At 40.6% G+C, this 27,495-nt stretch overlaps 1 protein-coding gene across 27 annotated transcripts in view; it reads right to left on the reverse strand.

Annotated features, from left to right (window-relative positions):
* Positions 1–27,495, reverse strand: part of NRXN3 (neurexin 3) — a 1,710,573-nt gene that overhangs the window by 844,935 nt on the left and 838,143 nt on the right. The gene's annotated exons all lie outside the window — the stretch shown is intronic.

Consider the following 27,495-nt stretch of genomic DNA (forward strand, 5'->3'; position numbering starts at 1 on the left):
TGGGCGCATGGGCTTCAGTAGTTGTAGCATGCGGGCTCCGTAGTTGTGGCTCGCGGGCTCTAGGGTGCAGGCTCAGTAGCTGTGGTGCATGGGCTTAGCTGCTCCGTGGCATGTGGGATCTTCCAGGACCAGGGCTCGAACCTGTGTCCCCTGCATTGGCAGGCAGATTCTTAACTACTGTGCCACCAGGGAAGTCCCCTGTACCATAAAGTTTTAAAGTTCTTTCTTTTTTCTAAGAACTTCAAATTTCCTACTACATGGGAAATTTTGTTCTACTCTTGCGGGTAGTGGGTGGTAGGTGGCTTAAGAACGTGTTCTGTCATATAAATATATATATGATATACACACATAAACACTTTTTTTTTTTTCAGGGATCATGCATGATTCTTCCACATGTACCTCTTTTGCAAATCTTGCTAGATGGATATCACTGCCATTCCCTCCCACCAAGTGTCACTTCTCAGAAGCAGGGTTCCTGCGTGTGATTTCAGGTGATGGGACTGTACAGCTGACGGGCCCACAAATTGTTATTTATCCTCATTAAACACCTGAGATGTGTGAGTTATTTCCACATACCTCAGTATCCACAGGTCAACCCTTACAGATATTCAGCAATTTCCTGCCCTCTCTTAACTACAAGAGAAACGAATCTCAAACACTTCTGTAGTTCTGTTACTGGGGCAATACTTTTTACCTACTGAGAAGAGTTTATGCGGACAGGCTGGTAGGAGATATTCTCTTCTTTGACTCAACTCTTGCTTTCTGTTATTGTTTTTGGGACTTTTCAGTACACCAGCCAGGGCCTCCAATTGGAAGAGAGACAAGGGATGGGCATTTAGTCAGCACCTTCTATGTGCCACATAATATAGGCTGTGGGCTTTACCTCATTTAGTCATCACAATAACTCAAAGAAGCAAGTTTTACTATTAATCTAATTGTTTAGATGAGGAAACCCATCTTAGAAAGATAAGTAACTTAAGACCATATGGCCACCAGGCCATGTATTTGATAACAAGGCAATCTAACTGTTCACATTTCTTTTTTTTTTTTCTTTAACTCCAATGTTCTCCCATTGAAAAAGAGTAGAGCATCATTTGAATTTAAGAATTTATTCATTAACCTTTGCTGTGTCTGATACTACAGGCTGGTTCACTTAAGACCAATTTTTGGCCACATTTTTCCAGTCTTGCCTCCCCTATAGAAGCTTCAAGCCCCAGACTCAATTTCCCAGCTTCCCTTGCAGCTAGAGGTGGCCTGTTACATAATTATAACCTTGCTGACCAATGAGGTATACCTAGATTTCTGCTGTTCCATTCCTCCTGCCTGGAGGTACAGCACCTATACTATGACTAAGGTCAATAAAAAGAAGGCTGAAAACCAATATACAGAGAATGTTGAAGCAGAAAGAGTGTGGGTCCCAGATGGCATAAGCGAGTAGCTGTACTGCCCTGGACTACACACTTCTGGACATTTTGTTACTTAAGACCATCAATCCCTAACTGGTTAATAAGTCAATGGCAGTTATGTTTTCTGTTAGTTGAAGCTGAAGAGTTACCAATCACTAAAAATAACAATAATAATAATAATTCATCCACAGAAAAGGGCATCTTATGTAAAATAAGCAGTTTCTATTGAAGGTTTATTTCGAATAGGACCATTTTATAGACCTTTGGAGTTTAGAGAAACTGTTTAAGAAGGGAGAGAGCAATATAGCCAGAAAAAGGGAGGATAAATTTCATGGATGAGATAGAAATTGATCTGGATCTTTTAGAGAATATAGCAAAGGAGGCTGCCCTTTAAGTAGGGCAAACATTGTGAGCAAAGTTATAAAGGGAAGAACATACCTGGCATGTTCCAGGGAATCTTGTGAACTCAGCCACGTGGCTGAAATAATGTTGGATAAATAAGCTGGGGTAGATTATGCAGAGCTGCAAAGCCAGCGTTCAGAGCCTGACTATTACTACACTGAGAACAGTGGGGAGCACTGGACAATTGTAAGATGAGTAGCAACGTGGCAAAGTGGTACTTATGGTAGTAAATCTGACAACAGTCTATAAAACTACTTGGTGTGGCAAACAACTGTAGGTTGAAAGACAGGCAGAAAAGTACAATACTCCAGATGTAAAAGGACAAAGGTTCTGTGAGAAGAAAGGAGTAGGGCTGCAAATGAATGGATAGATTACAAAGGTGGATAGCTAGTGGGAAGCAGCCCATGGCACAGGGAGATCAGCTCGGTGCTTTGTGACCACCTAGAGGGGTGGGATAGGGAGGGTGGGAGGGAGATGCAAGAGGTAGGGGATATGGGGATGTATGCATATGTATAGCTGGTTCCCTTTGTTATAAAGCAGAAACTAACACACCACTGTAAAGCAATTATACTCCAATAAAGATGTTAAAAAAAAAAAAGAATCTTCTAAGAAGGATTCCACAGGACTTAAGGAGGAAGGAATGGGAATAAGAGAGAACAATGGTAAAGTCTCAAGGGGCAGAGAACAGTGGGATGCTTTGGGAGATAACTGACAAAGAGAGTGGGTGGAGGATTGTCTTTGCAGGCAGTTAGATCCAGGGGCCATCAGTGCCTTCCATTTACACTGTGGGGCTCTCTGCGTCTTTTGAGTCTCAGTGTGTTTATCTGCACAGTAAAGAGAACTAGTTTCTACGGATGATTGTGTTAGAGATGACACAATTTAACAGTTGCTTAGTAGATACTTTCTATTGTTATTATTATTATTAGCAAGTGGAGAAAGTACACAGGTTACCTTGTCTGTAGGGGAAGAATTTCCCTCATGAGTATGACTTTCAGGATTTTTAAGAAACTGACAGAATAACGACATCAGGGCTTCAAATATTATAGGGACAGCTTTGGGAATAGTTACAGAATGACGCAGATTACAGTGTTATACGTGCCTCTAAAAAGGCATCCCTACCATGACTGCCTCTACAGATCATTAGTGAGACCCAGCATCCCTCTGGCAAAATGGCAATCTAAATTGCCAGGTGCTTGGGCTTCCCTGGCGGCGCAGTGGTTGAGAGTCCGCCTGCCGATGCAGGGGACACGTGTTCGTGCCCCGGTCCGGGAAGATCCCACATGCCGCGGAGCGGCTGGGCCCGTGAGCCACGGCCGCTGAGCCTGCGCGTCCGGAGCCTGTGCTCCGCAACGGGAGAGGCCACAGCAGTGAGAGGCCCGTGTACCGCAATAAATAAATAAATAAATTGCCAGGTGCCACAAAAGTCTCAGCTGCCCACAAAACTTACCCTTTTCTACTTTCACCCCACTCCAATACCTGATTGGGATGAATCTCACCACTACGTGTGTGTGTGTGTGTGTGTGTGTGTGTGTGTGTGTGTGTGGATCGTGGCATGGGAAGTGGTTGTGGTATTATTGATATGTTATCACAGATAGTAATCACTAATACGCTCCAGGTTACATTTCATTCATTTTAAAACCTGAATTTGAGGCCCTTGTGTTTCAGGAGACAGGGAACGAGAGAATAGGAGGGGAGGAGGGAGAAGAAGAAGTGAAGGGAGGGGACTGAAGAGGTGGAAAGGAGGGAGGAGGAACAAAAAAGGAGAGCAAGGGAGGGGAGGAGAGGAAAGGGGAGGGAAGATGCTTCCCAGGGACGTGCCTAGAGATACAGGATGTGGTGTTCAGACGGTAGACAGTAGCAGCCCTCTGTGTGTGAGAATTCATCTTAAGTCATTTCCTTGAGCTGCAAATGGAGAGGAAGAAGCTCACGCTTTTTGAACACCAGTAATGTACTAGACACCGTGCTATAGATTTACCTACTCCAGGTCATTTGATATTACTTGTGCACGTTGAATGATTCCTGGTAGGTGCTCAGGTTGAAATAAAATAAAATAAAATGAACACAGACCACCTGAAGTATCAAGAGGAGCTCTGCACCGGCTATCCTCTCTGCCTGGAAGGCCCTTCTTACAACCACAGGTATCCCTCACTTCACTTCATCTCTACTCAAATGTCCCTTCCTCAGAGGAGTCCTCCCTGACCACCATTCGTCCCATTCTTTCTCTCCTTACCCAATTTCTTTTTCTTCAGAGTGTTTTTTTTTTTTTCACTTCTAGTGTATGTTTATTTGTTTATTATCTGCCTCTCCCACTCAGTGAGAGCTTCAGAAGCTCAGGGATTGGTCTGTTGTTCTCTCCCCATCTCCCCAACATTCTGAATATTATTGGGCACAGAATAAGTTTCTAAACTATTTAAAGAAATACGCCTGACTCCCAAAGATACTAAGAATCTGTCCTCAACATCTCCCAGGCAGTTCCAATGCCCAATGTCACCCAGGAAGCAATGAAATGGCAAGAGGCTGTGGCTGGGAGTCCACCCTGATTGTGTCACAGCTGCACGCTGCCCTCCATCTACTGGAGTGCTGAACGAAGAGGTACCCGGACCACACACCAGCGTGCATGCCTCCCTAAGGATCCCTGGCACCCGGGGCCCCACTGTTTTTCCTCTCCTCTCTTGGACTGCATGCCATTGGCACTTGCTCCAAAGGCATCTACCCTCTGCATTATAACAAATCACCAATTACCTGATCTGAGGTAATGCAGACTCTGATCAAGGCTAATGAAGACACGGGGGCCGAAACCCTGTTTGCAGCACACCCGGCACCATTAGGGAAGACTAACCACCTTCTAACCAGCACTTCTGTATTCTGGCTCCAAACAGCTGCAGAGGACAGAGAAGCGTCCATCACCTCATCCAAGCAACACCAAGTGCAGCTGCAACCAATCCATCAAGGAGGCATTGACCGACTGCACCAGGGGCGTGTGGCAAACAAACTGCAAGGGTGTTCAGATTAACATGGAGACAAACATCCACAGGCCGATAGAGAACGGTGCAGAGTGCTGGGAAAGATAGGGAATGAGAGCTCCTGCAGTCAGATGTGTATTCCCAAGAACGTGGCAGTGGCTAGATGACTTCCGACCTTTCGAGGAACCATATCCCCCTGGTTGTTCTATTTAGATATAAACTCTTAGAAGACAAAAGCAGTGTTTATTTCAGCTGTGCATTGCAGAAATGATTGTGACAGCACCTAACACACATAAGTGACATCAGCAAGTGAAGAATCAGGAAGCATTTATTCAATTCCTATTTGTGCATGGTTCGTTGTAGTAGCTCATGTCTTTGGTTTTGATTCCCTTCTTCCAAAAGCTTGCAGTACACTTGAAAAGGAATTGTAGTGTAGTGTCTAGTACTCTCCCCTTTTACATCCCTATGAAAATGTATTACAAGATTGTTTACCCAAAATATGTAGGACATGGCCTTCTCTGGGCTCACAGTATTTCTGGAGTTCAGATTCCTTAACTCCAAAAAAGTACCCTAAAAGAAAAATTAAAACCAACAACTCTATGTAACATATATCTTTACACAGTTGCAGTTCAATGTCCTGAACAGCTATTGCCTGCCAAAACACACCAAGAACCCAGAACAGCCGCAAGGCTATGCGCCACCACTGGGATCGTTGCATCCTTACTTGCTTGACCCTAAGTCTTGAATCACCTAACCCTACAACACAAACTGGGGAGCCACTAAAGATGACGTCATTGCCATCTATACATTCTTCACTTGTTACACAGTCTGGATTCAAAGAAATGGATGATCACGCTTAAAATAAAGACTCTTTAAAAGAGTTCTGTTGTGCGACGCTTCCAGTGCTTAGGCATAACGACGAGGCCAATTTTCTAATTATTCACATAGCCTTGTATCTCTGAATTAAGAACCCATTGTCTGGGCCACCTCTTACCGTGCTTATCACGTTCAATCTAGTATTAGAGCAAATTACGCACTCCCATCCTCTCCACTAGATTGTAAACTCTTGAAGCATGGGCTGAATCACACTCATCCATAGATCCCCTGAAGTGCCTGGCACTTGCCAAGTGAATAGAGGCACTTAATGAACATCAGTAGAATTGGATTTTTTCAAGAGACCATACATCAAAAGAAGTAAAATGAAATTAATTTAATTGAAGCTTATTAAAATACACTTTCTCCTCTCCCTCCACTGCACAGGAAATTTAAGCCAGCATGAGCTGAAGAGCATCTTCAGTATCAATTTAGTATCAAAACTAAAGAGTATTATTGTTCTTCAAGTCTTTTGCTGTAACTAGGTGACAGGGTGGTGGTTAGGGTCAGAAAGACCCGCATTTGCAATTTAAAAAAAATGTCCCTTGACAAGCTGGATGACGCTGAGCAGATTTTTTAAAGTCACTGAATCTGTTTCCCCATCTGTCAGCTCACAGTGTGGCTGCAGGGGCTGTAAATGGGATAACATATATACCAAGGGTCCAGCACAGTCCTGGATCACAACGAGCATATGTCTATAAAAGTTCCAACCACATTTTGTGGCTAGAATTAAGCTCCACTGTGGTATGACCTGAATCTAAACTTTGCACTATTAAATAGCACAATGTTAAGATCATATACCTAAATCAGAAACTCAATATTAAAAAAAAAAAAAGACTCTAAGATTCCAGAGGGCTTCCCTGGTGGCGCAGTGGTTGAGGGTCCGTCTGCCGATGCAGGGGACACGGGTTCGTGCCCTGGTCCGGGAGGATCCCACATGCCGCGGAGCGGCTGGGCCCGTGAGCCGTGGCCGCTGAGCCTGCGTGTCCGGAGCCTGTGCTCCGCAGCGGGAGAGGCCACAGCAGTGAGAGGCCCGTGTACAGCAAAAAAAAAAAAAAGACTCCAGAATTAAGCTAAAGAATATTCACCATTATATTCAATTGGTTATGAATTGACAGGGATGTAGAGAGGTGTGTGTGTGTGTGTGTGTGTGTGTGTGTGTGTGTGTGTGTGTGTGTGTGTGTGTAGGTAGGTAGGTAGGTAGAGAGCATTTTTTAAGGAGCTTGGTTTACTGATGTGTTTATGCAGAAAACCCTGCAATTTGGAAAATGTGATTAGAGGTTGTTTCTATGGTGATACCCTTGTACACTAAAAGGATTAAATGGCTTTCTTCACCCAAGATAAAAAAAAAAAAAAAAAAAAAGAAAAGAAAAAACTGTTTTTAAATGTTCCCTGATGAGTTTCCTCTCCTACTTGACCTAACTCAAATCTCCAGCTTTCTACTCAAGCTCACCACCTAGCTAGCACCCTCAACATATTTCACTAAGAAACTCGAAGCCAAGCCATCTCTAGCCTTACCCATATTCAATCCTTCTCTCTTTGCTCTGCATGTGGCAATGCTCCTCTGACCACATCAACCACCCCTGCCTTTCCTTTCATCTGCTCCTGCCTCCTTCAAGACCATGCCCTATCAGTCATCATCTCGCTCCTCAATTTTCAGTTATCTCCTCTCCCTCTGCTAGATTCATAACAGAATTTTCCAGATTAAACTATAATCTTCCCTTTGACATATTTCACCAGTCTGGTCTTCCCTCACTGCTTGAGCTCAGGGGACACCCCGTTTTACTCCTGAACCTGCTGTTCTCACCACTCCACCAGCCCTGCTCTTACCCACTTATTAAAGTCATCTCCCACTTGCCAAACCCAGGAGGCATTCTCAGCAGTTCTCTTTCTAGACCTCTCAGGAAGACAGGATTCTGACATTTAGGATCTGAAGCTAAGGATCACTTCCTTCTTTGTAAAACTCTGTTGGCCTCTGTGTCACTGAGATGCTCTTTCTAACCTTCCTTCACCATATCCATCAAGGGCACTGCTTCCTCTCAAGCACAAGGCCTGGTGCTCTCCATCAATTCATCCAATCTATAGCCAAATGTCCCTTCCTCACAGAAGCCTTCCCCAACCATGTTATCCCTGGTCCTGTGCATTCTCTCCTTACCTTGCTTTATTTGTCTTCTTAGCACTAATCTTTGCATTATCTTCATTATACGATATACACTTATTTACCTATTTTCTAAAAGCAAGTTAGATATTAGGTTACTGCAAAAGATAGGTAATCCTTGAACTTAACACTCTTAAAGAGTGAGATAAAATATGTGCAAATAATAAGATCAGTTGCCTTTTACTGAGCCCTCGACAAGTTCCAGGTATCAAAACAGGCATCTTGTATACAGGTCCTCATCTCACATTCTAGACCATATGTCCTACCGCAAAAGTGTATCATCACCATGAGGGAACTCAGGGTCAAGGGAGGTAACTGAGCATCACTGAGTGGCAAAGGTAGCACCTGAACCAGCATACTCACTCCAAAATGCTTGTCTCTGTATTGTCGATGCTAAATGAATGAGAGCAGCAGTTTGTTGTAATGGAGATCAGGAAAGAAAAATATTTTTCCAGATCTGGTAGATAAAGAAAGCCTTTACTTAGTGAGGAGTTAAAAATTAAGCTAGTCTTGAAGGATGAACAGGATTTTAATAAATGGAGAAAAGGTGGGGAGGCAGATGTACTGACACAGATTGATCAGCAGCTGTAACTCCTGAGAGCCAGGGCAGGTGTGCTGAGCAGCCTGGAAGCACCCGGGCATTTTAGTAACCCTTTATTTGGAGAAAGATAATTTTTATTCTGAACCAGATAATTTATCCTTTTGGAGGCAAACAGTGAGACACTAGTAATAGGTTCATTGGACTACATTTAAAAATCTAAGGCAGGGAAGAGAAAAAGTACCAGAGAAGTTAGGCTTAATATATCTACTACATATTTATCTGTTGATTCACTTATTCATTCTACACTTATTTATTACGGACCTAGTCTCTATAAAGAACAGTGAGAGATGGGAATACGAATAAAACACTGTCAAGAAGGAGCCCACAATCCTATAGGGATTAAACAAGTAAAGTAGTATAAAGTGATCATAATGGTAGAATTATTATCAGAGAGATCCCAGTTGAAGCTCTCTAGGATCTCCGAAAGTGAAGAAATCACTTCTTTTGATGTACAGTGAAGGGGCAGTGTTATGAAGCTGTGAGTGGTGTCAGAGAAAAATGCATTTCTCCCATAAAGGCATTTTTGTTTTTTTTCTTATTGTTTGTATTTTTAACTTTCTATTAATAAACCCTTTTATTATAAGAAGTGCCCAAAGGATTCCCTTTGATGGTAAGGACTCAATTGTTTTCTTGATTCTTTATCAGAGAAGTTGATTTGCTGTGTATGGTGGAAAGAGGGCTTCACCAGCTACTGAGAGCAAATGTCCACACACTGGCTTCCAGGTGCTTCTGTGGAGAGAAGTTTCAGCCCCTTACATCCTTTTCCTGCAGCCCATCATTTAATTCCCAAAGCCATAGCCCACTGTTAACAGAGAACCTCGCACACGAACTGTGATTCCCTCAGCATTCATGTGGTATAGAATATCCAGGCTCACCCTTCCCCCTAAGGGTAAGCTGGGACAAAGTGAGAGAGTGGTATGGACTTATATATACTATCAAAACAGATAGCTAGTGGGAAGCAGCCGCATAGCACAGGGAGATCAGCTCGGTGCTTTGTGACCACCTAGAGGGGTGGGATAGGGAGGGTGGGAGGGAGACGCAAAAGGGAGGAGATATGGGGACATGTGTATATGTATATCTGATTCAATTTGTTATAAAGCAGAAACTAACGTACCACTGTAAAGCAATTATACTCCCATAAAGATGTTAAAAAAATTTTTTTAATAAATAAATTTAAAAAAAAAAAAAAGAATGTCTAGACTACCCTATCTACTGTGATAATTTGCTTCAGTAACCTTGGGAGTATTGTGACTGACCCTAGTCCTAGATGGGACCTGAACGTTTCTGGTCAGAGTGACTTTTCCCATATCCCCTCCAAGCAACCTGGATAACTTCCCTAACTCCAGTGCCCTTAGGCAAGACTAGTGGAGTCTCAGCTCCACAGTGGAATCTAACATACAAAGTAGGTAACTCGGGAAGGGGGGAGGTTAGGGGAATGAGATGGCACAGCAGTAGGACGACTCTCATCTCAGATGAGTCTCTCCAAGTGGACGGAGCTGCCTCCTATTTTGTTGTGGCTCCACAGCATCATGACGGGACCAGATGCTTATCAGGGCTGCAGAGCTAGAGAAGTTCTTGTCCAAAGAGTGGATGAATGCAACCTGGTGGCCCATGGGCTGGCCCACGCTAGGGAGGCAGTGGGCATCTGATCCTCCCACTGATGTTGGCTCCATCTATGGAGCCAACTGCTCCTGCTTGTGTTCCCAAGAGGGCTCGACCCTAGTCTTAAGAATCAGGCACAGCAAGTGACAGTGATGGTGGTCAGCCATCCACTCATTCCACGGATATGTGAGGGTCACTGGGCTAAGTGTCAGGTTTATAGTAATAAGAAGATAGATGGAATGTCTAGCATGGAGGTTACTGCCTGCCCACAAGCCTTTTCTCCCTTTTCCACTTGATGCTCTGGAGTAAATTAGATGCCTCCTCTGTCATTTGCTCTGTATGTTTCCTCTCTACATCCAAGCTTACTGCTGTTGGCAGCATCCTCCCCTGTCACTACAGCTCACAGACTTGGGAGCCTGAGTTGGAGCAGAAAGGGCTTGGGGAGATGGGGGGTAAAAAGAACGGCTCTTAATTACAGAAAAGTTAAATCATTTGCTTGGGGTCATTCAATCAGACAATGTTAGAGTTAAACCAAAAAATCCTCAAATCCCCCAGATTAGGTTACACACTTAGGTTACACTGTTTGCAACTATAGTACCTTGAATCTTGCCTTTTGTAGCCTTCAGTGCTCTTGTAGCTGTTTATTTAATGCCTGTGTTCTCTAGCCAATTTCAGGCTCTACTAGAGCTGACACCACGCCCATTATTTTCACCGTGCTAGCCCCTACATCTGTACACCCTCGGTGTAAAGTAGGTGGACAAAAATACTTGTTGAATTTATTTTAAATTTGCAGTCACCTGCCCTAGCTGTCTACTAAAAGTAGTCTCCCAAATCTAAAAATATTTCCCTTACACAAATTTTTGAGCCTGGAGATCCAGTATCACTACAAAAAGGGCCTGGGACCCAAGGCAGATTTTAGAGAGATGGGACTCTAAACCAAGACAAAGAGATATGAGCCAGAAGTGTGGATAAAGATGTTCCAAGTGTGTCATACAGATGTGAACCGGTATAGACTTAGGAGGTCTTGGGTGTGTCGTATTAACACAAAGATTTCTTCCCCATTGAACAAAGCTGCTTCTCTTCAGCTCCTGCCACTTCACAAGCTCCCTTGGCTTCTGGGTGCTGTATTAGCAAGGCTTCTATGTTCAGAAAGAGCAGAGAAAGGGTACAAGGGGGCATGGGTGAGGTGAGAAGGAAAAAGACATTTGCTTTGGAAAATCCCTAGCAGCCAAAAGACGACTACCCTTTCTGATCTGGTCCTCGACACTGAGGAGTGAGTTGATGGTACCCTTTAAGAGGAAGGAGTAGAGAACAACGAGATATGGAGGACAGAGCAACCATTCACATTAGAGAGGCCAGAAATCCCGAGGCTGCAGAGAATTTATATCCTGTCCAGAGAACCCAAGAGAACCATAATGAAATGGTTGTCTGCTGCAGGATGTCATACACCGGTGCTGGACTACTGTGCTTAAATGTGCTTGAGCAGCTGGCAGTGCATGGCAAGGCCACACCCCCTTTGGAGAGAACACAGAGCCTCTCCTCTAGGTCATGAGTTCAAGTGCCAAACATCTTGGGATGAGCTAGACCCTGAGATTGGAAATTAAAGACTAAGGAGGTAAGCCTTAGAATAAAAGAAAGGGAAGTTTTTCTCAGGCCTCTCTTTGCTTTGGGCTGAGAATTCTAGTCATGCTTAAGGATGGCCCACGCTAGTAGCCAGCATGCCTCCGCATCCATGATTCCAAATCTATCAGAGGAGTCTTAAATACTGCAGCCTGCCTCAGCTGTGGTTTACAGATTCGAGGAAAGGATCCATTGCCCACACCTGGGTCAGAGCAGGGGGTGGGGCTGTATTTCTCTCAGCTGGTATGGCGGTGGCAATAGAGAAAGGGATTCTCAGGGACAGAGAGAGGTCCAGCAGGTCCCACCATACAGAGATTTTCACTTCTCAGCTCACTTTAGAGAATGATAGTGCCAACATCATTGTTTCTGACCAAATGGATTTTCATACCTGGTCTTGGAGAAGAACCTGTGGTGCAATGAAGTATGGGTAGTGCAGGTGTTGTAAACTTCATGAGGGCAAAGATTTTTTTTGTCTTGTTTCCCATTTTATCTCTAATGCCAAACACAGTATCTGCTACACAGGAGGAATTTTATTACTGTTTTTATGAACAAACTAATTAATGAATCTTACATTTTGCCTTGTGTACCAGTAAAAACAATATTTATGAACGAATGTATTAAAATGAATATCTACTTTAGAAACATATAAAGTCATGTGAGGTGGTTACTTAGAGATTTTCATTTACCGATTTATTGGTAAATTCTCTAACCACTAAATTATTAAGGGGAAAACAGAGTTCGTTTAATGAAGACCCTGACCTAGCATTTCATAGTCAACAAGGTGGTTGGCAAAATCTAACATGAATGGAAATGCACTCAGCATTTCAAGAACAAAAGCTTCTTTAGAAGAAGTTAATAGCCCCTTTCAGAGCACTGCCTAACCACAGAAAATGAAGTGGGCTGTTACTGGGGTTTTGTTTTTGTTTTAGTGGGTATTGAATACCAACGTGGTAAAAGTAACTTTGGTACCCACAGAATTAGGCAAAAACTGGTCTGCTGTAAATCCTGCCACTCCATCAAAGCAAAGAAAACCAGCAAATAGATACGTCAAGAGTAGTATAAATTCACAACGGTTACGATCCAAGGAGTTTTTGGTAAGCTAGTATCATACTCATGCAGTAAGATTTTTTAAATCTCCTTTAAAATAATATTTTAATTTGGGAAGAATTCACAAGCATTGGTGGGTTTTAAAACAATTTAGGAACCCTTACTGACTTGCTGGAAATGTGAATACACAGATTCTTATTAGGTGAATTTAATACAGGCAAAGCTGAAAAGTCCCTGAGCTGAATCTTTACCACTGCGGCCACCTTCTAGCTCATGCCACCATACACACACACACACACACACACACACACACACACACACACACACGTGCTGTATTTCTCCACCACCTTCCAATACAGCAAGACCGGCAGAGAATGTAGGACCAGAATGAGTGTCAAAAACATCACTATGAAAAACGAAAAACAAAAAAAAACCCCACACATCACTATGAATTTCTGCTTGAAAATGCTGAAGGAAATATGCTTACCAAAGGTTAAATGAGTACGATCGTAGTTAAACCATTCCAAGGCCATTCTGTCTACACTTTGAGGAAAAATAAAATGTTGAAAATAGCAAGCAACCTTTAAATAATTAAAACAAGGAGCTCATCTGCTCTTGCATAAGCTATTCTTCAGTAGCCTGGGAAGCTTGAGAAAGAGAGCCAAGATCTAAATTCCCATGAAGAAAAGACCATGATAGATGGTCTGCACAGACTCTGAATCTGGGTGGTCACCTGCGGCTACTCACCTGCTCTCTGGGATCCCCTTGTGCCTTCTGTAAAACGGGGATGAATGACCCACCCTTCTTACATGGTTATGTGGGGAGCTATAGGCTCTCCTATAGCTTTTAGAAAAGTAGCTCACACTCAAAGTCTCCCTAATTCTGACCCACCTATGTCCTCAGTGACATCACTATGCTTCAGGTTACCAACCTCCGTCACTCCCCACACTCACTGAGGGTCTCAAGCTTTTTTACACTCTCCTCCCTTTGCCTACCTCTCTCCTTTCTTCTCTTGCCAGTCTAGCCATCCTCCCAGACTCGGCTTGCCTGTGTCTTATCAGCCACGCCATCTTCATGAGACTGCCCTGCAGGTTTCTCCCCAGCCACCCGACTTCCTACTTGTAACCTATGCATAAGACCACCAGTCACTGAACACACAATTATTCAGCTGTCTCTTTACCTTTCTCATTAGGCTTTAGGCTCCTTAAGGGATTGAGCATAATTTCAGTATCCTCAGTACCTAGGCACCTTGCTTGGTACATACTACACATTCAGAAGTAAATAGATAAATAAATATGATTTCACAGCCAAGCCATTTAAGGAACTTTTCTGTCTCACCAACTACTATCTCATACTCTGGTCTTATCCCAGAAAATTACACCCTGACAGCAGGAATGCTTCATTTGTTGACAAGTCAACAAATAAAGTCCTTGCATAGTAATGAAAATGAGTGATTAGTGTTGTTTGATTTGGACTAATGCTATTTATTTCCCCATTCAACCGCTTCCTTCCCACCCCAGTCCTCTTTGATGGCAATGTGTTTAAATCATTGTCCACTCCCCTTTTTGTCTCCACTGATATTAAAATATGAAGAAGAAAATCACATGCTGGTTTGTGTGTATGTCCCAGAGCAATGTCAGGAGCCAGTGTGCTTTACATATGGACACACAAATGACAAACTCGGTTGAACATAGTTTCAGTCACTTATGACTTGCTCCACTTTGTAGGAAGAAAGACCCATTTCAAGTGCAGCCTGTTGAGACAATACGCTGATGTGATAACGGAGCTAGTTCCAACTATTGATGCTCCTTCCCAAAATGCATGAATACAATTTCTGCAAAAAAGAAGCTGAAAAGGAGTATCTAAAATTTTTCAATGGGTTTAATTATCTTGGTTATAAACAGAGATAATGATGGAGAAAACCCAAATTGAACAAACCTGACTGGCACAGTACTCTTAATCAGCCTTTTCCTGGAACAACATTTGGAGAAAAAAAAAAAAAAAAGAAAACGAAAGAAATGCAGGCTCATTAAATTTGACCTACAAGATTAAAGCACCACCTAGAGGGAACAATGAACATCAACCACTTTTGCACAGGATCTCCTTTTAAAAAAAAAAAAAATCTTTACTGGAGTATAATTGCTTTACATGGTGTGTTAGTTTCTGCTTTATAACAAAGTGAATCAGCTATATGTATACATATATCCCCATATCCCCTCCCTCTTGCATCTCCCTCCCACCCTCCCTATCCCACCCCTTTAGGATCTCCTTTTTAAACTCAACAAACAAATGTTTCCTTGGATCACCAGTCTCTCAGTGTCTAGTGAATTTACAAATTCTTCCCTTTTAAATTTATGCAAAAAATTAATTGCAGACTTGCAAAGAAAGAACAAACAACAATTTCTTTTATTATCCCCCAACCTGTTAACACAAACACTCGGGGCCTCGACGTAAATAGACATGTGTGGGTTGCACACCATCTGTGTGTGATGCTGTTTGCCAAGTACCCTCTTATAGCAGCCAGCACGGACACAACCAGAGCTCCTGGCCATCTGTATCTTCTCTGGAGTTTGTCTGATCCCTCTCTGGGAAGGTGGTGAGGTCAAAATTCTATTTTGTGACACAGCATATGGAAAGACAATATGGTAGAGGGGTTAAGAGCATGAACTCCTAACAGACAAACCTGGACTTGAATCTCAACTCCCTAATTCCGAGCTTTCTGGCTTGTGGACCAGACATCTCCATTCTTATATCTCAGTTTTCATCACTGTTCTAAATGAGAGCAATAATAATATCTACTTGCTTGGGTAATAATATCTAATTGAAAGACTGTTATAAAAATCAACCATGAGGACCAGTCCCTCCCAAAAGGAAACTTCCACAAGGCTCTTAGATAGCCTCATCCACCAGAGGGTAGACAGTAGAAGCAAGAAGAACTACAATCCTGCAGCCTGTGGAACGAAAACGACATTCACAGAAAGACAGGCAAAATGAAAAGGCAGAGAGCTATGTACCAGATGAAGGAAAAAGATAAAACCCCAGAAAGACAACTAAATGAAATGGAGATAGGCAATCTTCCAGAAAAAGAACTCAGAATAATGATAGTGAAGATGATTCAGGACCTCGGAGAAAGAATGGAGGCAAAGATCGAGAAGATGCAAGAAATGTTTAACAAAGATCTAGAAGAATTAAAGAACAGAGATGAACAATACAATAACGGAAATGAAAACTACACTAGAAGGAATCAATAGCACAATAACTGAGGCAGAAGAAAGGATAAGTGACCTGGAAGACAGAATGGTGGAATTCACTGCTGTGGAAAAGAATAAAGAAAAAAGAATGAAAAGAAATGAAGACAGCCTAAGAGACCTCTGGGACAACATTAAATGCAACAACATTCGCATTATAGGGGTCCCAGAAGGAGGAGAGAGAGAGAAAGGACCTGAGAAAATATTTGAAGAGATTATAGTAGAAAACTTCCCTAACATGGGAAAGGAAATAGCCACCCAAGTCCAGGAAGTGCAGAGAGTCCCATACAGGATAAACCCAAGGAGAAACACACCGAGACACATAGTAATCAAATTGGCAAAAATTAAAGACAAAGAAAAATTCTTGAAAGCAGAAAGGGAAAAACGACAAAAAATATACAAGGGAACTCCCATAAGGTTAACAGCTGATCTCTCAGCAGAAACTCTACAAGCCAGAAGGGAGTGGCATGATATACTTCAAGTGATGAAAGGGAAGAATCTACAACCAACATTACTGTACCTGGCAAGGATCTCATTCAGATTCGATGGAGAAATTAAAACCTTTACAGACAAGCAAAAACTAAGAGAATTCAGCACCACAAAACCAGCTCTACAACAAATGCTAAAGGAACTTCCCTAAGTGGGAAACACAAGAGAAGAAAAGGACCTACAAAAACAAACCAAAAACAATTAACAAAATGGTCACAGGAACACACATATCAATAATTACCTTAAACATGAATGGATTAAATGCTCCCACCAAAAGGCACAACTTGCTGAATGGATACAAAAACAAGACCCATATATATGCTGTGTACAAAAGACCCACTTCAGACCTAGGGACACATACAGACTGAAAGTGAGGGGATGGAAAAAGATATTCCATGCAAATGGAAATCAAAAGAAAGCTGGAATAGCAATGCTCATATCAGACAAAATAGACTTTAAAATAAAGAATGTTACAAGAGACAAGGAAGGACACTATGTAATGATCAACGGATCAATCCAAGAAGAAGATATAACAATTATAAATATATATGCACCCAACATAGGAGCACCTCAATACATAAGGCAACTGCTAACAGCTCAAAAAGAGGAAATCGACAGTAACAAAATAAAAGTGGGGGGACTTTAACACCTCACGTACACCAATGGGCAAATCATCCAAACAGAAAATTAATAAGGAAACACAAGTTTTAAATGACACAACAGACCAGATAGATCGAATTGATATTTAAAGGATATTACATGCAAAAACAGGAGATTACACTTACTTCTCAAGTGCGCACGGAACATTCTACAGGATAGATCACATCTTGGTTCACAAATCAAGCCTCAGTAAATTTAAGAAAATTGAAATCATATCAAGCATCTTTTCTGACCACAACACTCTGAGATTAGAAATCAATTAAAGGGAAAAAAACAAAATACACAAACACATGGAGGCTAAACAATACGTTACTAAATAACCAAGACATCACTGAAGAAATCAAAGGGAAAGCAAAAAATACCTAGAGACAAATGACAATGAAAACACGATGATCCAAAACCTATGGGATGCAGCAAAAGCAGTTCTAAGAGGGAAGTTTAAAGCTAAACAAGCCTACCTCAAGAAACAAGAAAAATCTCAAATTAAACAATCTAACCTACACCTAAAGGAACTACAGAAAGAAGAACAAACAAAGCCCAAAATTAGAAGAAGGAAAGAAATCATAAAGATCAGAGAAGAAATAAATGAAACAGAAACAAAGAAAACAATAGAAAAGATCAATAAAACTAAAAGCTGTTTTTTGAGAAGATAAACAAAATTGATAAACCATTAGCCAGACTCATCAAGAAAAAGAGGGAGAGGACTCAAATCAATAAAATTAGAAATGAAAAAGGAGAAGTTACAACAGACACCACAGAAATACAAAGCATCCTAAGAGACTACTACAAGCAACTCTATGCCAATAAAATGGACAACCTGAAAGAAATGGACAAATTCTTAGAAAGGTATGCCCTTCCAAGACTGAACCAGGAAGAAATAGAAAATATGAACAGACCAATCACAAGTAATGAAATTAAAACTGTGATTAAAAATCTTCCAACAAACAAAAGTCCAGGACCACATGGCTTCACAGGGTGAATTCTATCAAATATTTAGAGAAGAGCTAACATGCATCATTCTCAAACTCTTCCAAAAAACTGCAGAGGACGGAACACTCGTAAACACATTCTATGAGGCCACCGTCACCCTGATACCAAAACCAAACATAGATACTCCCCAAAATTGAAAATTATAGACCAATATCACTGATGAATATACATGCAAAAATCCTCAACAAAATACTAGTAAACAGAATCCAACAACACATTAGAAAGATCATACACCATGATCAAGTGGGATTTATCCCAGGGATACAAGGATTCTTCAATATACACAAAGCAATCCATGTGACATACCATATTAACAAATTGAAGGAGAAAAACCATACGCTCATCTCAATAGATGCAGAAAAAGCTTTTAACAAAATTCAACACCCATTTATGATAAAAACTCTCCAGAAAGTGGGCATAGAGGGAACCTACCTCAACATAATAAAGGCCATATATGACAAACCCACCACAAACATCATTCTCAATGGTGAAAAACTGAAAGCATTTCCTCTGAGATCAGGAACAAGACAAGGATGTCCACTCTCACCACTATTATTCAACATAGTTTTGGAAGTCCTAGCCATGGCAATCAGAGAAGAAAAAGAAATAAAAGGAATACAAATTGGAAAAGAAGAAATAAAACTGTCACTGTTTGTCGATGACATGATACTATACAAAGAGAATCCTAAAGATGCCACCTGAAAACTAATAGAGCTAATCAATGAATCTGGTAAAGTTGCAGGATACAAAATTAATGCACAGAAATCTTTTATTCCTATACACTAATGCTGAAAAGTCTGAAAGAGAAATTAAGGAAACACTCCCATTTACCACTGCAACAAAAAGAATAAAATACCTAGGAATAAACCTACCTAGGGAGACAAAAGACCTGTATGCAGAAAACTATAAGACACTGATGAAAGAAATTAAAGATGATACCAACAGATGGAGAGAGATACCATGTTCTTGGATTGGAAGAATCAATATTGTGAAAAATGACTATACTACCCAAAGCAATCTGCAGATTCAATGCAATCCCTATCAAATTACCAATGGTATTTTTTACAGAACTGAAACAAAAAGTCTTAAAATTTGAATGGAGACATAAGGGACCCCAAATAGCCAAAGCAGTCTTGAGGGGAAAAAACAGAGCTGGGGGAATCAGACTCCCTGACTTCACACTATACTACAAAGCTACAGTCATCAAGACAATATGGTACTGGCACAAAAACCAAAATATAGATCAATGGAACAGGATAGAAACCCAGAGGTAAACCCACACACCTATGGTCAACTAATCTATGACAAAGGAGGCAAGGATATACAATGGAGAAAAGATAGTCTCTTCAATAAGTGGTGCTGGGAAAACTGGACAGCTACATGTAAAAGAATGAAATTAAGACACTCCCTAACACCATACACAAAAATAAACTCAAAATGGATTCGAGATCTAAATGTAAGACTGGGCACTATAAAACTCTTAGAGGAAAACATAGGAAGAACATGCTTTGACATGAATCACAGCAAGATCTTTTTTGATCCACCTCCTAGAGTAATGGAAATAAAAACAAAAATAAACAAATGGGACCTACTGAAATTTCAAAGCTTTTGCACAGCAAAGGAAACCATAAACAATATGAAAAGACAACCCTCAGAATTCGAGAAAATATTTGCAAACAAGTCAGCGGACAAAGGATTAATCTCCAAAATATATACACAGATCATGCAGCTCAATATTAAAAAAACAAACAACCCAATCCAAAAATCGGCAGAAGATCTAAATAGACATTTCTCCAAAGAAGACATACAGATGGCCAAGAAGCACATGAAAAGCTGCTCAACATCACTAATTATTAGAGAAATGCAAATCAAAACTACAATGAGGTATTACCTCACACCAGTTACAATGGGCATCATCAGAATATCTACAAACAACAAATGCTGGAGAGAGTGGAGAAAAGGGAACCATCTTGCACTGTTGGCGGGAATGTAAATTGATACAGACACTATGGAGAACAGTATGGAGGTTCCTTAAAAAACTAAAAATAGAATTATCATATGACCCAGCAATCCCACTACTGGGCATATACCCAGAGAAAACCATAATTTAAAGACACATGCACCCCAATGTTCATTGGAGCACTATTTACAATAGCCAGGTCATGGAAGCAACCTAAATGCCCATCGACAGATGAATGGATAAAGAAGATGTGGTACATGTATACAATGGAATATTACTCAGCCATAGAAAGGAACGAAATTGGATCATTTGTAAAGATGCGGAGGGATCTAGAGACTGTCATACAGAGTGAAGTAAGTCAGAAAGAGAAAAACAAATATCGTATATTAACACATATATGTGGAACCTAGAAAAATGGTACAGATGAACTGGTTTGTGGGGCAGAAATTTAGACACAGATGTAGAGAACAAACGTATGGACACCAAGGGGGGAAAGCGGCAGGGGGTAGGGGTGGTGGTGGGATGAATTGGGAGATTGGGATTGACATGTATACACTGATGTGTATAAAATGGATGACTAATAAGAAAAAAAAAATAAGTAAAAAATAAACATAAAAAAATCAACCATGAGAATATAAATAACCTAGCATTGTATCTAAAATTAGGAAGCATTCCACAAATATTTGTCAAAAGTTTTATCATTCTATTTATTAGCTTATTCTAATTTCTACCTAATTGTTTCAATGATGCAAAACAAAATCCATGAAGTGGAATTTCACTAAGGTGAAATGCTATCCCTTTTTGGATTGTGCAATTCTTTAAAGAAGTCACCTTATATATTTCAACAGAAAACCTTTAGGATTTTGTTATCAATCTAGTGATGAATTATACTCCAATGGGTGCTAGATAAGCTCCTGCAGACATCATGTGTGATGTGTAGACATGACCCAAATGTGGTTGATTGGTTTTATGGCACAAAACACCTCTGAACCAAGCAAGAAAGACAGGACAATTGTGTCCCCAAGTCATCGTGCACAGGGCTTCCCTGGTGGTGCAGTGGTTAGGAATCCGCTTGCCAATGCAGGGGACAGGGGTTCAAGCCTTGGTCTGGGAAGATCCCACATGCCACAGAGCAACTAATCCTGTGTGCCACAACTACTGAGCCTGCACTCTACAGCCCATGAGTCACACCTGCTGAGCCCATGTGCCACAACTACTGAAGCCCGCGTGCCTACAGCCCATGCTCCACAACAAGAGAAGCCACCGCAATGAGAAGCCTGTGCACCGCAATGAAAGAGTAGCCCCCGCTCGCCGCAACTAGAGAAAGCCCGCGCACAGCAACAAAGGCCCAAAGCAGCCAAAAATTAATTAATTAATTAATTTTTTTTAAAAAAAGTCATCATGTACAAAGCCAACATGCTTACTAAATTTCATTTTCATAGACTCCCTTGAACCAATCAAGCATTCTACTACAACACAGGCTAAAAATGAAACATAAATGGATCTAGCTGAATGAAGGCTAGAAAGAACTGACATTATAAATTCTGAAGGCCCCCTTTGCGTTTTCCAAATTGTCCAATACTGAAAATAGTTTTGTGGGTTTTTTCCAATAATATGTTTGCATCAGAGCCTGTAAGGAATCTGCATATTTGAGTTGGAAGGAAAAGAGCCATTCCCCATATTCCTCAAAAGAAAAGGTGACAATACAGGAATATCTTGTTGTCTCGTCTTATTTGCTGGCTTTTTCATTTCTCTTGCAAAAGAAGTCTTCATTTAATTTCAAGGAAGAAGGGAATGAACCAACCACAGGCATTTATAACAAAGAGACAGATGGCTGAACTGGTCACCTGTCTGCAGAAATTATTCACGGAGAGGAAAAAATAAGCAGCAGAGAATAATTCTTATGTGTATGTATGTGTTTTCTAATAACCTCAAACTACCCTTTCGTTTTAAAAGATGAATCTCAATCAGAGTAGTAAAAAAAAAAAAAAATGGAGAAAAGGACAGAATTGTTACTAATATCCTCACTGGAGATGGATGATGTGAAATACTCCCATTTGATCATGATAGATGATCCCTGCTCTCTACTCTGGAAAATGAATAACCTCCCTCACAAGCACCTCCCTAAAGCCTCCCCGAGGAAAAGGAGGGCTCTCTCCTGTCCAAACCTGACAACTGGATTTAACGGTGCATGGAAGTAAGGTGTCCCTGGGGTGTAGCATCACGTTGACTCAGAAGTGGTAAATGAATTCAGCTTGGTCCTTGCACTTTCAGTAAAGACAACCAAAAAAAGAATCTCTTCTTCTTCAATATTCCTTTGGCTATGTTTTCAATCCAGATCTGCATGTGAGATTACCACTTCTTTTTTCTGGAATCTACTTTTCCTGGCATTGTGGCTCTCAAAACCAATATCACTAAGAATGGTACCATTTCAGATATTGATGGTTTTCCCCTCAGTCTTATGAAGAACCAGCGTGAACCAACACTTGATAAGCACTTAAAACATTCATACTTAATAAGTATTTTAACACGTATAGAGAAGACTGCTTTCCCAGGAATAAGTGGGGAGGACTAATGAGGGAACAGAAGAGACCCTAACAAGATAGGACCATAATTGGTTAGGTACTCAAATCTCTTTCTAGCAAACATAATTCTCATACTACCTAATTTAAAGACCAATAGGAAAATTTTCAGATTCAATGCAGACATCAGAATCTAAACCCCAGGAGTTTCCTTTTTTGCATTATTTTTTGGGGGGACAAAGAAGCCCGAACTGGTAAACTCACAGTAATTGTGATTTTTTTTTAAGACAATGAATCTATAATTCTTAAGTTGGGTGGTAGGTACATGAGCATTTGTTATTTTTATACTTTACATATATTAACATATTATAAATATTATTTGCATGTGTTCAACAATTAAGAAAAACATGACAAGTATTTAAAGAAGAAATGAAAAGGTAAATTACAATCTTCAGCAATTATGGTAAAAAGCTAACACTTTAAAATAGGGATGGTGGGTACAAGGGTGTTGAATATTTTCTGCATTTTCTATATGCTTGAAATTTTTCATAATTTTAAAATTAAACCGAACTTCAAAAAAAAATCACATGCTGCTGCTTTTCATCTAATTTAGTTTTTGGTGACAAGGTATAACAGTGTTGTTTCTTAGGAATGGTTTTCTAATTCCTCAAAGGGAGACAGTTTCCATCTTAAGCCCCCCAAATATTGAATACCCCTTTCTTCTGTGGATACCGAAACAATTTACAAAACTGTGGTAGGGTTTATTTCTCAAAAGGTAAAATAAAATCACAAAGAATATTAGTAACCTTGGGTTGTCCTGCTTCAGCTACTTGACAGAACCTAAATTTCTAAGCCAAAGAACCAGAAAATCATAGGATTAAGAAAGAGGCAAATAGTAGCTGACCTTGCACCCATCTCCTCAGGAGTGGTATATGACCATGATTTATCAGTTTCTCCCACCTAATCCTATCAACACAATTGCTTTGTTTTCTGTTAAAAAAAAAAAAAAAATGTCTTCTTTTTGAGAGATAATCCCAGGCATGTAATATGGCTGAATTTCACCCAACAGCACACTTTGAGGATTCTCTTCAACAGTAACAGTTGACAGAAAAGACAATCAGCTGGGAACAATAAGTGAAGCAAGGATGTGCTCAAGAAATGAATGGAGCTCCATGTTTCAATGTGCATGGCCTGAACAAAATTGTTAGAATACATGTATGCATTACAGATGCCTTGATAACTCACACCAAATGGTGCCAAAAGAAAAAAAAAAAAAAAAAAAGAAAACCTAATATATTTGATGTACCTCATGCCTTTGCTACATACATTTTTTTGACCAGAATTCTGTAAGATTAAACAAAATGTATCAAAAGATTTTCCTGTTGCAGGGGAGGTTTCTTGACCCTGTAAATGTTCAGAATGTGTCCTTTTTAAGAAGGAACAATCGCACACATTTCACACTGAGGCAGGAAATGAGTTTTGAATGCTTCAAACATTTCAGTTTAGCAACAGGGAGCTTGGGGAGGATTCTGAGGGCTGAAGAGTCAGAACCCTCTGGTATTTCTATCAGCGAGAAACCTGGAGCCTGGGCACAGGGGCAGAACTCAGACGACTGCAATTCTGCCTACATCAGGGGAACAAGGAACTTGGAATGAACTTGTTCCTAGACATACACAACCAAGGGTATTAAAAGTAAAATTTAATCAGAGAGGCCATAACAGTTCATTCCATTAGAAATCATACAATAAATATGATCTAACCATTTTTAAACCAATGTATGTCTGAAATACTACACACTGAGTAATAGAGAAAGAGGTTTTAGTATGAGAAATGAATTCTTCTTAACTTTAAAAAAAATTTTTAGTTGGAAAAAACAAAGTGAAAGCTAAAAGGAATAATAATCAAAGCTTATAAGATTACAAACAAAGTAGATTTCCTAAATCCTTGCCACCTTACCAATGCTTTGAATATTACAACTGGGTGTTCTGCCTCCACGTGGCTTGTACTCTGTTTTCAGTTGAGGCTAACGCTAAACTTCTCACTGCCAACACTAGCTCATGCCACCTTGCCATATACCCCAGCTATTACAAGAGCCTCCTAATGGCTTTCTTGCTTTCACTAGTTCTTCCAAAAAATATTCATTGAATCCCCCATGTATCCGATTCTGCTCAAGGGTGGGATTATTTCAGTGATAAACAAATGGATGTGGTATCTTCCAGGGGGCTCTTTCTAAGACATACTTTGCCCATATCACATATTTGCCCAAAAACTTCCACTGGTCCTCTTCCTCCAAAATCTTCTGCCCCTCGGAGACCATGATCAGACCTCATCCAGGCCATCTCTCACACACCCTTCACCTACCCTCTACTCCAATTAAACTTTCTACTCCCCAAACGATCCCTGACCTTTCCCACCCCCTGCCCGAGCTCACCTTGTTCTTTCTATGTAACACTGAGCCTGAGCAGAACTGGGCCTATATTCTAATTAAAAATAAAGGAGGGCTTCCCTGGTGGCGCAGTGGTTGGGAGTCCGCCTGCCTATGCAGGGGACACAGGTTCGTGCCCCGGTCCGGGAGGATCCCACGTGCCACGGAGCGACTGGGCCCGTGAGCCATGGCCGCTGAGCCTGCGCGTCCGGAGCCTGTGCTCCGCAACGGGAGAGGCCACAACAGTGAGAGGCCCGCGTACTGCAAAAAAATAAAATAAAATAAAGGAATACATTAGACTCTGTAAAAGAAAGGGTACATCTAGATACACTAGTTAGAGAGGCCACTTGAAATGGGTTTAGTTTATAGTGAAGGTTAGGAAAAAAAAAAAAAAAAAAAGAACAGAGGATATACTTAAATACGAAGTCATCTACAAGAACAAAATTATTTTCTTGCAAGGGACAGGGAGTAACTCAGCACACATACTAAGGTGCTTTTACTCTTTATCTTTAGGATACAACACAGTAATTTTTGTGGTAGAGTCATGCATTTGCCTCTCCAAGTACAGAGACTTCCTTCTAACTTGTCCCTTCTTTGGACACCTATGACCTCGGCCCTCTATTCCCCGGCCCTTTACTTCAGTCTAGTCAGTAAAGGTAAAGGAGAACGAGAACTAGTGGGACATGATATTACACAAAACACTGTTTAGAAAATGCTGACTTAGGACCACTGGCTAGAGAACCACCAGTCAGGAGTCCTGGTTCTTGCACTCTGCTACTTGCTGGCTGTGTGATCTTGGAAAAGTCAATACTTCCTTTTGAACCTTGTGTTTTTTATATGTAAAACAAGATATAAATGAGATATTTATTTATAAATAAACAATTAATAAATTATTTGTCAACTAATAATAATGAACATAATTTATTAATCAATAGTTTTGTGCCTTGCATGGCCCATTACAGTAGTTTAATCCACACTATATATTTCCAAAGTAAGCGTCTAGTTATCACCATTACCCTTAATTGGTATCCAATGTTTCCTATACCCACCAAACATTTATTGAACATCTATAATCTGCCAGTTTCCTCATAAAATACTGAGAATAGAAAAATAAATAAGTCATTGTAACTATTCTATAGAATTCACAGTTAACAAGTGAGCCAGAATAATCAACAAATACTTGTGTGATAGGCATTATAACAGAGAAATATTTAGTGAAAGGAAAAAAGTGAGGAAACCTCCCGTTTTCAATGGCTGACACTACGTTAAGCACTGTACGAGGAAAGATAATCACACAGTCCGGATCCAAATTAGAAAAAAAAAAAAAAAACACAGGTAAGCATGTTGTATAAACATGGAAATTCTGCACAAATATTCATTCAGTACAAGGTCCCATTCAACATATATAGATGAATAAAGTAAGGAGGGTGAGCGAAAGAGATAAGGTGAGTTTAGGACACATTTAGAGAAGAGGGTTTTCCCACTGGTGCTTAGGTTTATGAAAGTGAGTCCTAGAAGACCTGAAATGGAAAACCATGCTTGAAGAAAAATCCTGGAAAGTCTTAATTGCCATACCATGGAGATTTAAAGTGTTTAAACAAGCAACAAAGTTTATGAAGAAAGACTTACAAATAGCTCCTACTAGGTGAATGCTAACTAGCAAAGTAGAGAATAGGATATCATTGGAGAGAGGACAGAATGGTCAGAATTTAGGGTCAAAGCTTGGATGGCTACAAAAAGAAACACATTGAGGGCATTGCTAAGAGTAAGAGGATATGGTTTTTGCAGTGAAACCAACTGCCCAGAGCCTGACTTTCCCTAAGTCATAAGGTAGCAGCCAAGAAACCAAGCAGAGGAATTTACTTGAAATTTGGGTAGTGTGGCCAGGTCGCAAGGCAAGGGCTCTAGAGTATTGGTGGGAATATTATTTATATTATTGACTTGGAACTCCAGATGGTGTACAAAGGCAAGTGAAACCTTTGACACTATGGAGGGTAGAAGGTAGAGTCAGGAGGCCAAGGTCAAAGAGAGGTGAAAACATAGGAAGTGGTAACAGCAAAAGTAATTCTCTTTGCTAGGTAGCCAGGCTTCTGAGGAAGTCAGGTTATTGGGAAGATCATAATACGAAAATTGAAGTCACCAAGGTTAATTGCAAAGGATGCAGTGAGATGGAGGCTATGATCAAGGAACTCAGTTCAGATTGTTCTTCATATCCTGAAAGTCAGGAGATGCTGATGATGAGGATGGGAGAAAATGGCATTTAAGGCATATGGACCTTAAAAGAAGAGATATCATAGAACAACGACTGTGAACTGTGCTCTAGTTCCAGGAATAAGAGGATGGAAGAAATTAGTCTCCACCTAAGGAGATGTTCAAGGGATGTTGTATCAATGCAGTATATCCAGATTTTAGTTAAGGCACAGATGTTGAAACTGTAAGAGAATTTGTTCACATTAGGTAAATACATATGAAACAATGGTGTGCCCATGTGGTGGCAATTACTTAATCATCTGTGGTCTACTACTTACT

Source organism: Kogia breviceps, chromosome 3 (assembly GCF_026419965.1).
Source record: "Kogia breviceps isolate mKogBre1 chromosome 3, mKogBre1 haplotype 1, whole genome shotgun sequence".
NCBI lineage: Eukaryota > Metazoa > Chordata > Mammalia > Artiodactyla > Physeteridae > Kogia > Kogia breviceps.